The sequence below is a fragment of the Rutidosis leptorrhynchoides genome, chromosome 6 (genome assembly GCF_046630445.1).
Source record: "Rutidosis leptorrhynchoides isolate AG116_Rl617_1_P2 chromosome 6, CSIRO_AGI_Rlap_v1, whole genome shotgun sequence".
In the NCBI taxonomy this organism is placed as follows: domain Eukaryota; kingdom Viridiplantae; phylum Streptophyta; class Magnoliopsida; order Asterales; family Asteraceae; genus Rutidosis; species Rutidosis leptorrhynchoides.
In genome coordinates this window covers 188,630,510-188,647,657 of record NC_092338.1, presented here as the reverse complement: position 1 = coordinate 188,647,657, position 17,148 = coordinate 188,630,510, and positions in this window count along the sequence as shown.

The window sequence follows — 17,148 nt, the reverse complement described above, 5'->3', positions numbered from 1 at the left end:
TTTGAGTTTAACCATAATTTTTTGATATAGTTTCATGTTCATAATAAAAATCATTTTATCAGAATAACAACTTTTAAATCAAAGTTTAGCATAGTTTTTAATTAACTAACCCAAAACAGCCAGCGGTGTTACTACGACGGCGTAAATCCGGTTTTACGGTGTTTTTCGTGTTTCCAGGTTTAAAATCATTAAGTTAGCATATCATATAGATATATAACATGTGTTTAGTTGATTTTAAAATTCAAGTTAGAAGGATTAACTTTTGTTTGCGAACAAGTTTAGAATTAACTAAACTATGTTCTAGTGATTACAAGTTTAAACCTTCGAATAAGATAGCTTTATATGTATGAATCGAATGATGTTATGAACATCATTACTACCTTAAGTTCCTTGGATAAACCTACTAGAAAATAGAAAAATGGATCTAGCTTCAACGGATCCTTGGATGGCTCGAAGTTCTTGAAGCAGAATCATGACACGAAAACAAGTTCAAGTAAGATCATCACTTGAAATAAGATTGTTATAGTTATAGAAATTGAAAAAAAGTTTGAATATGATTATTACCTTGTATTAGAATGATAACCTACTGTAAGAAACAAAGATTTCTTGAGGTTGGATGATCACCTTACAAGATTGGAAGTGAGCTAGCAAACTTGAAAGTATTCTTGATTTTATGTAACTAGAACTTGTAAAATATATGAAGAACACTTAGAACTTGAAGATAGAACTTGAGAGAGATCAATTAGATGAAGAAAATTGAAGAATGAAAGTGTTTGTAGGTGTTTTTGGTCGTTGGCGTATGGATTAGATATAAAGGATATGTAATTTTGTTTTCATGTAAATAAGTCATGAATGATTACTCATATTTTTGTAATTTTATGAGATATTTCATGCTAGTTGCCAAATGATGGTTCCCACATGTGTTAGGTGACTCACATGGGCTGCTAAGAGCTGATCATTGGAGTGTATATACCAATAGTACATACATCTAAAAGCTGTGTATTGTACGAGTACGAATACGGGTGCATACGAGTAGAATTGTTGATGAAACTGAACGAGGATGTAATTGTAAGCATTTTTGTTAAGTAGAAGTATTTTGATAAGTGTATTGAAGTCTTTCAAAAGTGTATGAATACATATTAAAACACTACATGTATATACATTTTAACTGAGTCGTTAAGTCATCGTTAGTCGTTACATGTAAATGTTGTTTTGAAACCTTTAGGTTAACGATCTTGTTGAATGTTGTTAACACATTGTTTATTATAACAAATGAGATGTTAAATTATTATATTATCATGATATTATGATATATAATATATCTCAGTATGATGTATATACAGTTAAATGTCGTTACAACGATAATCGTTACATATATGTCTCGTTTCGAAATTATTAAGTTAGTAGTCTTATTTTTACATATGTGTTTCATTGTTAATACACTTAATAATATATTTACTTATAATTTAACATAATTAACCAAGTGTATCAATATCTTAATATGATTCATATGTACCTAGTAAGACGTTGTTATAACGATAATCATTATATATATCGTTTTCGAGTTTCTTAAATTAATAGTCTCATTTTTATGTATATAACTCATTGTTAAAATACCTAATGAGATACATACTTATAATAAAAACATGTTAACTATATATATAACCATATATATGTCATCGTATAGTTTTTACAAGTTTTAACGTTCGTGAATCACCGGTCAACTTGGGTGGTCAATTGTCTATATGAAACATATTTCAATTAATCAAGTCTTAACAAGTTTGATTGCTTAACATGTTGGAAACATTTAATCATGTAAATATCAATCTCAATTAATATATATAAACATGGAAAAGTTCGGGTCACTACAGTACCTACCCGTTAAATAAATTTCGTCCCGAAATTTTAAGTTGTTGAAGGTGTTGACGAATCTTCTGGAAATAGATGCGGGTATTTCTTCTTCATCTGATCTTCACGCTTCCAGGTGAACTCGGGTCCTCTACGAGCATTCCATCGAACCTTAACAATTGGTATCTTGTTTTGCTTAAGTCTTTTAACCTCACGATCCATTATTTCAACGGGTTCTTCGATGAATTGAAGTTTTTCGTTGATTTGGATTTCATCTAACGGAATAGTGAGATCTTCTTTAGCAAAACATTTCTTCAAATTCGAGACGTGGAAAGTGTTATGTACAGCCGCGAGTTGTTGAGGTAACTCAAGTCGGTAAGCTACTGGTCCGACACGATCAATAATCTTGAATGGTCCAATATACCTTGGATTTAATTTCCCTCGTTTACCAAATCGAACAACGCCCTTCCAAGGTGCAACTTTAAGCATGACCATCTCTCCAATTTCAAATTCTATATCTTTTCTTTTAATGTCAGCGTAGCTCTTTTGTCGACTTTGGGCGGTTTTCAACCGTTGTTGAATTTGGTTGATCTTCTCAGTAGTTTCTTGTATAATCTCCGGACCCGCAATCTGTCTATCCCCCACTTCACTCCAACAAATCGGAGACCTGCACTTTCTACCATAAAGTGCTTCAAACGACGCCATCTCAATGCTTGAATGGTAGCTGTTGTTGTAGGAAAATTCTGCTAACGGTAGATGTCGATCCCAACTGTTTCCGAAATCAATAACACATGCTCGTAGCATGTCTTCAAGCGTTTGTATCGTCCTTTCGCTCTGCCCATCAGTTTGTGGATGATAGGCAGTACTCATGTCTAGACGAGTTCCTAATGCTTGCTGTAATGTCTGCCAGAATCTTGAAATAAATCTGCCATCCCTATCAGAGATAATAGAGATTGGTATTCCATGTCTGGAGACGACTTCCTTCAAATACAGTCGTGCTAACTTCTCCATCTTGTCATCTTCTCTTATTGGCAGGAAGTGTGCTGATTTGGTGAGACGATCAACTATTACCCAAATAGTAACTAAACCACTTGCAGTCCTTGGCAATTTAGTGATGAAATCCATGGTAATGTTTTCCCATTTCCATTCTGGGATTTCGGGTTGTTGAAGTAGACCTGATGATTTCTGATGCTCAGCTTTGACCTTAGAACACGTCAAACATTCTCCTACGTATTTAGCAACATCGGCTTTCATACCCGGCCACCAAAAATGTTTCTTGAGATCCTTGTACATCTTCCCCGTTCCAGGATGTATTGAGTATCTAGTTTTATGAGCTTCTCTAAGTACCATTTCTCTCATATCTCCAAATTTTGGTACCCAAATCCTTTCAGCCCTATACCGGGTTCCGTCTTCCCGAATATTAAGATGCTTCTCCGATCCTTTGGGTATTTCATCCTTTAAATTTCCCTCTTTTAAAACTCCTTGTTGCGCCTCCTTTATTTGAGTAGTAAGGTTATTATGAATCATTATATTCATAGATTTTACTCGAATGGGTTCTCTGTCCTTCCTGCTCAAGGCATCGGCTACCACATTTGCCTTCCCCGGGTGGTAACGAATCTCAAAGTCGTAATCATTCAACAATTCAATCCACCTACGCTGCCTCATATTCAGTTGTTTCTGATTAAATATGTGTTGAAGACTTTTGTGGTCGGTATATATAATACTTTTGACCCCATATAAGTAGTGCCTCCAAGTCTTTAATGCAAAAACAACCGCGCCTAATTCCAAATCATGCGTCGTATAATTTTGCTCGTGAATCTTCAATTGTCTAGAGGCATAAGCAATCACCTTCGTTTGTTGCATTAATACACAACCAAGACCTTACTTTGATGCGTCACAATAAATCACAAAATCATCATTCCCTTCAGGCAATGACAATATAGGTGCCGTAGTTAGCTTTTTCTTCAATAACTGAAACGCTTTCTCTTGTTCATCCTTCCATTCAAATTTCTTCCCTTTATGCGTTAATGCAGTCAAGGGTTTTGCTATTCTGGAAAAATCTTAGATGAACCTTCTGTAGTAACCAGCTAGTCCTAAAAACTGGCGTATGTGTTTCGGAGTTTTCGGGGTTTCCCACTTTTCAACAGTTTCTATCTTTGCCGGATCCACCTTAATACCTTCTTTGTTCAGTATGTGACCGAGGAATTGAACTTCTTCCAACCAAAATGCACACTTTGAAAACTTAGCGTACAATTCTTCCTTCCTCAATACTTCTAACACCTTTCTCAAATGTTCACCGTGTTCTTGGTCATTCTTTGAGTAAATAAGTATGTCATCAATGAAAACAATGACAAACTTGTCAAGGTATGGTCCACACACTCGGTTCATAAGGCCCATGAACACAGCTGGTGCATTAGTTAAACCAAACGGCATGACCATAAACTCGTAATGACCGTAACGTGTTCTGAAAGCAGTCTTTGGAATATCATCTTCTTTCACCCGCATTTGATGATACCCGGAACGTAAGTCAATCTTTGAATAAACAGACGAGCCTTGTAGTTGATCAAATAAGTCGTCGATTCTCGGTAGTGGGTAGCGGTTCTTGATGGTAAGTTTGTTCAACTCTCGGTAGTCGATACACAACCTGAATGTACCATCTTTCTTCTTAACAAACAAAACAGGAGCTCCCCACGGTGATGTGCTTGGTCGAATGAAACCACGCTCTAAAAGTTCTTGTAATTGGCTTTGCAGTTCTTTCATCTCGCTGGGTGCGAGTCTGTAAGGAGCACGAGCTATTGGTGCAGCTCCTGGTATAAGATCTATTTTAAATTCAACGGATCGATGTGGGGGTAATCCCGGTAATTCTTTCGGAAATACATCGGGAAATTCTTTTGCAATGGGAACATCATTGATGCTCTTTTCTTCAGTTTGTACTTTCTCGACGTGTGCTAGAACAGCATAGCAAACTTTTCTTATTAGTTTTTGTGCCTTCAAATTACTAATAAGATGTAGCTTCGTGTTGCCCTTTTCTCCGTACACCATTAAGGGTTTTCCTTTTTCTCGTATAATGCGAATTGCATTTTTGTAACAGACGATCTCTGCTTTCACTTCTTTCAACCAGTCCATACCGATTATCACATCAAAACTCCCTAACTCTACTGGTATCAAATCAATCTTAAATTTTTCGCTAACCAGTTTAATTTCTCGATTCCGACATATATTATCTGCTGAAATTAATTTACCATTTGCTAATTCGAGTAAAAATTTACTATCCAAAGGCGTCAATGGACAACTTAATTTAGCACAAAAATCTCTACTCATATAGCTTCTATCCGCACCCGAATCAAATAAAACGTAAGCAGATTTATTGTCAATAAGAAACGTACCCGTAACAAGCTCCGGGTCTTCCTGTGCCTCTGCCGCATTAATATTGAAAACTCTTCCGCGGCCTTGTCCATTCGTTTTCTCCTGGTTCGGGCAATTTCTAATAATGTGGCCCGGTTTTCCACATTTATAACAAACTACATTGGCATAACTTGCTCCGAAACTACTTGCTCCGCCATTACTCGTTCTGACACCATTTGTTCCTTTCGTTCTATTAACCCCTGGTCCGTAGACCTCACACTTCGCCGCGCTATGACCATTTCTTTTACACTTGTTGCAAAATTTGGTGCAGAACCCCGAGTGATACTTTTCACACCTTTGGCATAGCTGCTTCTGATTGTTGTTGGTGTTGCGGTTATTATTGTTGTTGGGATGATTGTTGTAGTTGCTGTTGCTATTGTTGTTGTTGTTGTTGTTGTTGGGCCGTTTGTTGTAGTTGCGATTGATGTTGCGATTGTTGGGATAATTGTTGCGATTATTGTTGTAATTGCTGTTGTTGTTGTATTGGTGATTCTTATCACCGTTTTCCTCCCACTTTCTTTTGACTTTCTTCCCATTGGCCTCTTCAGCAGTCTGTTCTTTAATTCTTTCTTCAATCTGGTTCACTAGTTTGTGAGCCATTCTACATGCCTGTTGTATGGAGGCGGGCTCGTGTGAACTTATATCTTCTTGGATTCTTTCCGGTAATCCTTTCACAAACGCGTCAATCTTCTCTTCCTCATCTTCGAATGCTCCCGGACACAATAGGCACAATTCTGTGAATCGTCTTTCGTACGTGGTAATATCAAATCCTTGGATTCGTAACCCTCTAAGTTCTATCTTGAGCTTATTGACCTCGGTTCTGGGACGGTACTTCTCGTTCATCAAGTGCTTGAATGCTGACCACGGTAGTGCGTACGCATCGTCTTGTCCCACTTGCTCTAGATAGGTATTCCACCATGTTAACGCAGAACCTGTGAAGGTATGCATAGCGTACTTCACTTTGTCCTCTTCAGTACACTTACTTATGGCAAACACCGATTCGACCTTCTCGGTCCACCGTTTCAATCCGATCGGTCCTTCGGTTCCATCAAATTCCAAAGGTTTGCAGGCAGTGAATTCTTTGTAGGTGCATCCTACACGATTTCCTGTACTGCTAGATCCAAGGTTATTGTTGGTATGTAGCGCAGCCTGTACTGCGGCTATGTTTGAAGCTAGAAAAGTACGGAATTCCTCTTCATTCATATTTACGGTGTGTCGAGTAGTCGGTGCCATTTCCTTCAAAATAGTCAAATGGAACAAGTTAATCATACAGAATATTAAGAGTAGTTAATAGTATTTCGTAGCATAATATGAACTCATTTATAAAAGCTTTTTCTTCATATTAGCATTTTATAAGTTTAAATTCGGGTAGTACCTACCCGTTAAGTTCATACTTAGTAGCTAATATACAATTCAACTACTACAATTCTATATGAAAAACTGATTATAATAATATTTCGCGTTCAAACTTTTATACAATATTTTACAAACTTACAATACCGCTTATTTTACATAAAGCATGAAATATAGCACACAATAACTTTGATACAAGATAGTTGTGAAGATAATTCTAGCTAGTACACAAGTCGTTCAGCAAAGGCAATAAAGACACGTAATTCATACGTCCAGAAACAAGTCATGCATTCTGGTTTTACTAGGACTACTTCCCATCCTTGGTCTTGTGGAACATAACCGTTATGGCCGTTGATAAGATAGCGTGTTGTAACGTCGTCAAAGGGACGAGGGTTACGTAATGTCCAACAGTCCCGTAATAATCTAAAAACCTCATTTCTTACCCCAATTACCGACTCCGTCACTTGTGGAAACGTTTTGTTTAATAGCTGTAGCCCGATGTTCTTGTTCTCACTTTGGTGAGAAGCGAACATTACTAATCCGTAAGCATAACATGCTTCTTTATGTTGCATGTTAGCCGCTTTTTCTAAATCACGAAGTCCAATATTCGGATATATTGAGTCAAAATAATTTCTTAACCCGTTTCGTAAAATAGCATTTGGGTTCCCCGCAATATATGCGTCAAAGTAAACACATCGTAACTTATGGGTTTCCCAATGTGATATCCCCCATCTTTCAAACGAAAGTCTCTTATAAACCAAGACATTCTTGGAACGTTCTTCGAATGTCTTACAAACTGATCTCGCCTTAAATAGTTGTGCCGAGGAATTCTGGCCGACTCTAGACAAGATTTCATCAATCATGTCTCCGGGTAGGTCTCTTAAAATATTGGGTTGTCTATCCATTTTGTGTTTTTAAACTGTAAAATAGACAAGAGTTAGATTCATAAAAAAATACTTATTAATACAAGCAATTTTTACATATATCATAAAGCATAAGAACACTATATTACATATATTACACCACACGAATACAACTATCTTATTCCGACTCGCTCGTTTCTTCTTCTTCGGTTTTGGTTCGTTTTGCCAAGTTTCTAGGGATATATGATGTTCCCCTAATACTAACTGTCGTTTTTCACAACGATTTAGAAAAACCTGGTGGTTTAGAGGTTCCCGGGTCATTGTTACAACTTAAGGACTTCGGGGGTTGACGATACATATAAAGTTCATCGGGGTTGGAATTAGATTTCTCTATTTTTATGCCCTTTCCCTTATTATTTTCTTTTGCCTTTTTAAATTCAGTTGGGGTAATTTCTATAACATCATCGGAATTCTCGTCGGAATCCGATTCATCGGAGAATTGGTAATCCTCCCAATATTTTGCTTCCTTGGCGGCAACACCATTGACCATAATTAACCTTGGTCGGTTGGTTGAGGATTTTCTTTTACTTAACCGTTTTATTATTTCCCCCACCAGTTCTACTTCTTCATCCGGTTCCGATTCTTCTTCCGGTTCCGATTCTTCTTCCGGTTCCGACTCTTCTTCCGGTTCCTCTTCGGGAACTTGTGAATCAGTCCACGAATCATTCCAATTTACATTTGACTCTTCATTATTATTAGGTGAGTTAATGAGACTTGTTCTAGAGGTAGACATCTATCACATAATATCAAACGCATTAAGAGATTAATATATCACATAATATTCACATGTTAAAAATATATAGTTTCCAACAAAATTTGTTAAGCAATCATTTTTCAAGTAAACACGGTCGAAGTCCAGACTCACTAATGCATCCTAACAAACTCGATAAGACACACTAATGCAAAATTCTGGTTCTCTAAGACCAACGCTCGGATACCAACTGAAATGTCCCGTTCTTATTGATTAAAAACGTTCCATATTAATTGATTTCGTTGCGAGGTTTTGACCTCTATATGAGACGTTTTTCAAAGACTGCATTCATTTTTAAAACAAACCATAACCTTTATTTCATAGATAAAGGTTTTAAAAAGCTTTACGTAGATTATCAAATAATGATAATCTAAAATATCCTGTTTACACACGACCATTACATAATGGTTTACAATACAAATATGTTACATCAAAATAAGTTTCTTGAATGTAGTTTTTACACAATATCATACAAGCATGGACTCCAAATCTCGTCCTTATTTAAGTATGCGACAGCGGAAGCTCTTAATAATCACCTGAGAATAAACATGCTTAAAACGTCAACAAAAATGTTGGTGAGTTATAGGTTTAACCTATATATATCAAATCATAATAATAGACCACAAGATTTCATATTTCAATACACATCCCATACATAGAGATAAAAATCATTCATATGGTGAACACCTGGTAACCGACATTAACAAGATGCATATATAAGAATATCCCCATCATTCCGGGACACCCTTCGGATATGATATAAATTTCGAAGTACTAAAGCATCCGGTACTTTGGATGGGGTTTGTTAGGCCCAATAGATCTATCTTTAGGATTCGCGTCAATTAGGGGGTCTGTTCCCTAATTCTTAGATTACCAGACTTAATAAAAAGGGGTATATTCGATTTCGATAATTCAACCATAGAATGTAGTTTCACGTACTTGTGTCTATTTTGTAAATCATTTATAAAACCTGCATGTATTCTCATCCCAAAAATATTAGATTTTAAAAGTGGGACTATAACTCACTTTCACAGATTTTCACTTCGTCGGGAAGTAAGACTTGGCCACTGGTTGATTCACGAACCTATAACAATATATACATATATATCAAAGTATGTTCAAAATATATTTACAACACTTTTAATATATTTTGATGTTTTAAGTTTATTAAGTCAGCTGTCCTCGTTAGTAACCTACAACTAGTTGTCCACAGTTAGATGTACATAAATAAATCGATAAATATTATCTTGAATCAATCCACGACCCAGTGTATACATATCTCAGTATTGATCACAACTCAAACTATATATATATTTTGGAATCAACCTCAACCCTGTATAGCTAACTCCAACATTCACATATAGAGTGTCTATGGTTGTTCCGAAATATATATAGATGTGTCGACATGATAGGTCGAAACATTGTATACGTGTCTATGGTATCTCAAGATTACATAATATACAATACAAGTTGATTAAGTTATGGTTGGAATAGATTTGTTACCAATTTTCACGTAGCTAAAATGAGAATAATTATCCAATCTTGTTTTACCCATAACTTCTTCATTTTAAATCCGTTTTGAGTGAATCAAATTGCTATGGTTTCATATTGAACTCTATTTTATGAATCTAAACAGAAAAATTATAGGTTTATAGTCAAAAAAATAAGTTACAAGTCATTTTTGTAAAGGTAGTCATTTCAGTCGAAAACATACTTCCACTTTGAGTTTAACCATAATTTTTGGATATAGTTTCATGTTCATAATAAAAATCATTTTCTCAGAATAACAACTTTTAAATCAAAGTTTATCATAGTTTTTAATTAACTAACCCAAAACAGCCCGCGGTGTTACTACGACGGCGTAAATCCGGTTTTACGGTGTTTTTCGTGTTTCCAGGTTTAAAATCATTAAGTTAGCATATCATATAGATATAGAACATGTGTTTAGTTGATTTTAAAATTCAAGTTAGAAGGATTAACTTTTGTTTGCGAACAAGTTTAGAATTAACTAAACTATGTTCTTGTGATTACAAGTTTAAACCTTCGAATAAGATAGCTTTATATGTATGAATCGAATGATTTTATGAACATCATTACTACCTTAAGTTCCTTGGATAAACCTACTGGAAAAGAGAAAAATGGATCTAGCTTCAACGGATCCTTGGATGGCTCGAAGTTCTTGAAGCAGAATCATGACACGAAAACAAGTTCAAGTAAGATCATCACTTGAAATAAGATTGTTATAGTTATAGAAATTGAACCAAAGTTTGAATCTGATTATTACCTTGTATTAGAATGATAACCTACTGTAAGAAACAAAGATTTCTTGAGGTTGGATGATCACCTTACAAGATTGGAAGTGAGCTAGCAAACTTGAAAGTATTCTTGATTTTATGTAACTAGAACTTGTAAAATATATGAAGAACACTTAGAACTTGAAGATAGAATTTGAGAGAGATCAATTAGATGAAGAAAATTGAAGAATGAAAGTGTTTGTAGGTGTTTTTGGTCGTTGGTGTATGGATTAGATATAAAGGATATGTAATTTTGTTTTCATGTAAATAAGTCATGAATGATTACTCATATTTTTGTAATTTTATGAGATATTTCATGCTAGTTGCCAAATGATGGTTTCCACATGTGTTAGGTGACTCACATGGGCTGCTAAGAGCTGATCATTGGAGTGTATATACCAATAGTACATACATCTAAAAGCTGTGTATTGTACGAGTACGAATACGGGTGCATACGAGTAGAATTGTTGATGAAACTGAACGAGGATGTAATTGTAAGAATTTTTGTTAAGTAGAAGTATTTTGATAAGTGTCTTGAAGTCTTTCAAAAGTGTATGAATACATATTAAAATACTACATGTATATACATTTTAACTGAGTCGTTAAGTCATCGTTAGTCGTTACATGTAAATGTTGTTTTGAAACCTTTAGGTTAACGATCTTGTTGAATGTTGTTAACCCATTGTTTATTATAACAAATGAGATGTTAAATTGTTATATTATCATGATATTATGATATATAATATATCTCAGTATGATGTATATACAGTTAAATGTCGTTACAACGATAATCGTTACATATATGTCTCGTTTCGAAATTATTAAGTTAGTAGTCTTATTTTTACATATGTATTTCATTGTTAATACACTTAATAATATATTTACTTATCATTTAACATAATTAACCAAGTGTATCAATATCTTAATATGATTCATATGTGCCTAGTAAGACGTTGTTATAACGATAATCGTTATATATATCGTTTTCGAGTTTCTTAAATTAATAGTCTCATTTTTATGTATATAACTCATTGTTAAAATACCTAATGAGATACATACTTATAATAAAAACATGTTAACTATATATATAACCATATATATGTCATCGTATAGTTTTTACAAGTTTTAACGTTCGTGAATCACCGGTCAACTTGGGTGGTCAATTGTCTATATGAAACATATTTCAATTAATCAAGTCTTAACAAGTTTGATTGCTTAACATGTTGGAAACATTTAATCATGTAAATATCAATCTCAATTAATATATATAAACATGGAAAAGTTCGAGTCACTACAGGTAGCACCATGACGTGTGTATGGTAACCATATAGCTTGTGTATGAGTTGTTGTATGGCATAATATATTATTTTGGGTGAATATGCTACTGATTATGCTAGTTGCGGTATTTGGAGGTTATTAGCTTATACTTGGAGTTTGTATGCTAATTGTGATTGCTAGCGATTAGTACGGTGTGTGTAAATGTATGCAAGTAGGTATATTATATATGTATATGTACAATTATTGCATTCACTAAGCCTTGCTTACCCTCTCGTTGTTTATCTTTTTATAGGCTCCGGCGTTGACAAGGGTAAGGGCATTCGATTGGATTAGAGATCCCGCTTGTTGTTTAGGGGACGCTTTTGGGATGTGATAGCTTTTGGAGTTTGACCGAGATTTGGGTAGTTTAACCCCCAAACACCATGCTCATAGTGTCGTTTGGAAATTAAACTAATGTGGTCGAAACTCATGATTTGTACGAAACTCGTAAAACGGCCGATGTGGGCCCCGTTTTGTAAAACTTGTTTTATGATTGATTAGTGTTAGTTTTACATATATGAACATGTGGTGAAAAGCGTTTCATCTAAATACGTCGGGAAGTAGGAGATCTTTATTTAAAAATTGTCAAAAACGGATAGAACTAAAATGGACCTGTGCGCGCCGCGCACCCTGAGGTGGTGCGCGTGGCGCACTATTCTGAATAAAGAAAAAAAAATTTATTTCGCATTTTTGATTGGTTATTGGTTTGGGTTGTTACAAGTGGTATCAGAGCATGGTCTAAGGGATTTAGGCGACTTGAGATAGGTGCCTAGACTTAGACTTTATTGTGTATGCGCGTTATCCGGGACTTGTAGGAGACGGGTCGGACCGGAGATTGGTTAGTGCCTAGTTTTAGGTGAACTAACTATGCAATTATTGTTTTGTGTTGTGTTTTGCGATCATCAAGCGAGATAGACGTTGTACTAGCGAGTTAATGCGACGTGATCGCGTAACAATGATTAGCTACCATTGTTACGGGTTCAAATCGTGTCGAACAAGCGATGTACGACGATTGTTGAGCAAGATGGGGCGATGTGGTGTTCATGTATATTGTGTTATGTCTTTTCGTTCGTTATTTAATTTACTTCGTTTTATAGAATGAAGATGAGAAATGCGCATGATACCAATGAAGGAGGCACGAGGGAGGACGTTGAACTCACGGCCAAGGTTGAGGCCATCTTTAAAAGGCTAAAAACGGAATTTCTTGATGATGTCCGAAAGGTTTTTCAAGAATCGGTTGATGGGCAAGTAACAGAAATGATTAATGAGCGAATGAATGCCGCGATCGAGGAGGCATTATGTGATGACCCGGGAATTTCTGACAAAATTTAAACTTAATCTTATATGATTTAGACACGATAAGCAAAGTCTATAATGTTAAGTCTCAAAAATTTTTGGAATAATGTTTATGTATTCAACTACCCTTTGACTGTGCTCGACGATTCACGAACAATGGTTTGTAAACAACTAATTAAATAGATATAAATAAAAATATATAAATAAATAAATATATATATATATATATATATATATATATATATATATATATATTTATAAATGTAAGTATTAGAAATTTAAAAAAGTTATTAATTCAAAACTTAAAATGTAAAATACTATACAAAAATATAGTTGTTATAATAATATAGTTATTACTTCCAATATTAATATCAAGACTAGTGTTAGTTAAATATAAAATTTACATATACGAACTGGATATATATAATTTGATATAATAATATTATTATTAATATTATGGTTATTATTAGTAATATTAGTATTATTATAATCAATATATTTGTTATTAGTAATATTATTGTTATACATTTTATGGTAATTATTATCATTATCATTATTAATATTATTGTTATAAATTTGTCTTCTTTTAATATTAAGTGTAATTATAATCTATAGAAATAAATAAATATAAGAGATACAAACTCAGAGAGACATAAAAACAAATAGATATATACAGAAGTATATATTAGGAAATCAGTACTATTATTCAGTATAATCATTAAGAATCATTATTGTTACTATATATTATTATTATTAACATTATGATTATGATTATTAACATTATCAATGTTATTAATAGTATTATTATCATTATTATTATATATATAAATAATAATACTATTACTAATATGATTATATTTATAAATTATAAATAGAAAGTACACTTATAGATATATATAAAAACGTGTATGTTCAACTTCCTATTCCTATCAATTGTTTATTTTTTCTGTCCTTTTTCTTTCTACCCGTGAGAGTTGGTCGATTTAATCAACACTATAATACAAACTGTAATCAAATCTCGTTATTACGTCAATCATTCAGAATCATCTCTAAAACCACTACATCATTTTGAATTTAATTATAGATGAAGAACAAAGAGAAACCGAAACCTAGCTGGGTTTTCTATTGTTCGAACATACAACTACAATATCTTCTTATTTTCTGTTTTGGCTAGAAGAACACCCACCTGTGTTTCTGTTTACTATGCAACGAATATGATGAAGACCCATGAAGAAACTGTTGCTACAACTTTGCTGTTTGATTATTTTTCTTTTATGTAAAACGCAACCCACCAAACCACTAGCAAAAGCTGCTAAATTGTTGCTGCAATCCGTTGATCAAACCAACTCACAATCCGCCACCTTACCTTACACCTACTACAATTACAGCTCAAATTCGGTTTTCCAAATGGCAATCCTAATATACTACACATGTTTCTTTTTCTTTTGAGGGCCGACAACAAGTAAATAAAACAACCCACTTGGATGAGATTTATTATTCGTATTTGCTGTAATTATATGTAGGGCCTTGGTGGATTAAAAAGTATAATGAAAAGTTAGATATGTTCATGACTAGTGGGTCGATAATATATTACCTTCTTTTTGTGGTGGAGGAAACTGAATATATGTGGAGCCAATCTCGGATCCTTTGTGTACGTAAAACCCTACATATTTGTTTTGTCTATTATATTACTCAAGAAGTTTGACTAATAATTGTGTAGGATGTCATAAAATCGATTTGTTTATGACATAAATAATGATTGATGATGTCGTGATATTGATGGAGTTGTTAAATAAGGTTAGATATTCGATTATGATAATTGATTAGGCGATGATGATGATGATTATCATGATGATAGGTGGTGAGCGAAATAGAGGAGATTGAATGGAGATCGAGATGTTGATATATGGTAGGGATCGTGAATGATTTTAATGATGATGATGCTGTGCGTGTAGATGATAATGATAATTAGGATTGATGATATTAAGAAGATGAAACCGTATGGGTTATTTTTTTTTATATACAGTGGTAGTATTTTTTTTCTTCCTGATTTCTAATTCACAAACCCATTAAATAAGGATTGGGTTTGATTTAGTTGTAGGGCCAAACATTGTTGTTGGGTCGTATAAGCAGATTGGGCCGAGGTTGAAGTTGGAAGGGACATCACTGTAAAAATGGGGTAAATAAACTGAATCAGGAAGTAAAACAGAAATGTATCACGCAGTCCATTGGTTTGGGTGGGTGTTTGTTGAGCGGAAGGTCACGGGTTCGAGCCCGGCGGTCGCTATTTTTTTTAAAGCTTAAAGGTAGCCTATTTTGCTTATTATTATTATTATTATTATTATTATTATTATTATTATTATTATTATTATTATTATTATTATTATTATTATTATTATTATTATTTTTATTATTATTATTATTGTTATTATTATTATTATTATTATTATTATTATTATTAATATATATTTTTTATTAAAAGTATTCTTATTGTTAAAAATATCATTATTAGAAAAATTATCATATTTACTAAATTTATCACTTGATTTTCATTAACCCTATCATTATTATTATATATCACTATTAATATTCTTATTATTAATACAACAAACATTATTTATCTAAAATATATTTACTACATACCTATACTAATATTACATAGTTTTGTATTTTTTTAAACAAAATATTATTTCTATTAAGTAATACATAATATATAAATATCTTATACAATATAGATAGTAATATGATTATACATGTAAAAATTAATCTAATACATCATAAACATAGTTAATTAATACTACGTGTTAATATATATATACTTGATATAGGTTCGTGAATCCGAGACCAACCTTGCATTGTTTAGTTGTTCAATGTCGTCATATGTATTTCTACTACAAAATACAATACGGTGAGTTTCATTATTCCCTTTTTATATACATTTTTGGGCTGAGAATACATGAAAATTTTTTAATAACTATTTCACAATATTTATATGCGTGAGTTTCATTATTCCCTTTTTATATACATTTTTGGGCTGAGAATACATGCAAATTTTTTAATAACTATTTCACAATATTTATATGCGTGAGTTTCATTATTCCCTTTTTATATACATTTTTGGGCAGAGAATACATGCAAATGCTTTATTAACTGTTTTACAATATTTATATGCATGAGTTTCATTTGCTCCCTTTTACTCATTACATTTTTGGGCTGAGAATATATGCAATGTTTTAATAATTGTTTTACAATATTTATATGCGTGAGTTTCATTTACTCCCTTTTTAAATGCTTTTGCAATATATATTTTTGGGACTGAGAATACATGCGCAATTTTTATAACTGTTTTACAAAATAGACACAAGTAATCAAAACTACATTATATGGTTGAATGATCGAAATTGAATATGCCCCTTTTTATATAGTCTGGTAATCTAAGAATTAGGGAACAGACACCCTAATTGACGCGAACTCTAAAGACAGATCTATTGGGCCCAACAAGCCCCATCCAAAGTACCGGATGCTTTAGTACTTCGAAATTTATATCATGTCCGATGGAGGATCCCGGAATGATGGGGATATTCTTATATACATATTGTGAATGTCGGTTGACAGGTGTTCAATCCATATGAATGATATTTTTGTCTCTATGCATGGGACGTATGTTTATGAGAAATGGAAATATGAAATCTTGTGGTCTATTAAAATTATGAAATGATTATTTATGTTAAACTAATGAACTCACCAACCTTTTGGTTAACACTTTAAAGCATGTTTATTCTCAGGTATGAAAGAAATCTTCCGCTGTGCATTAGCTCATATTAGAGACATTACTTGGAGTCATTCATGGCATATTTCAAAGGACGTTGCATTCGAGTCGTTGAGTTCATCAAGATTATTATTAAGTCAATTATAGGTAGATGTATTATGAAATGGTATGCATGCCGTCAACTTTCGATGT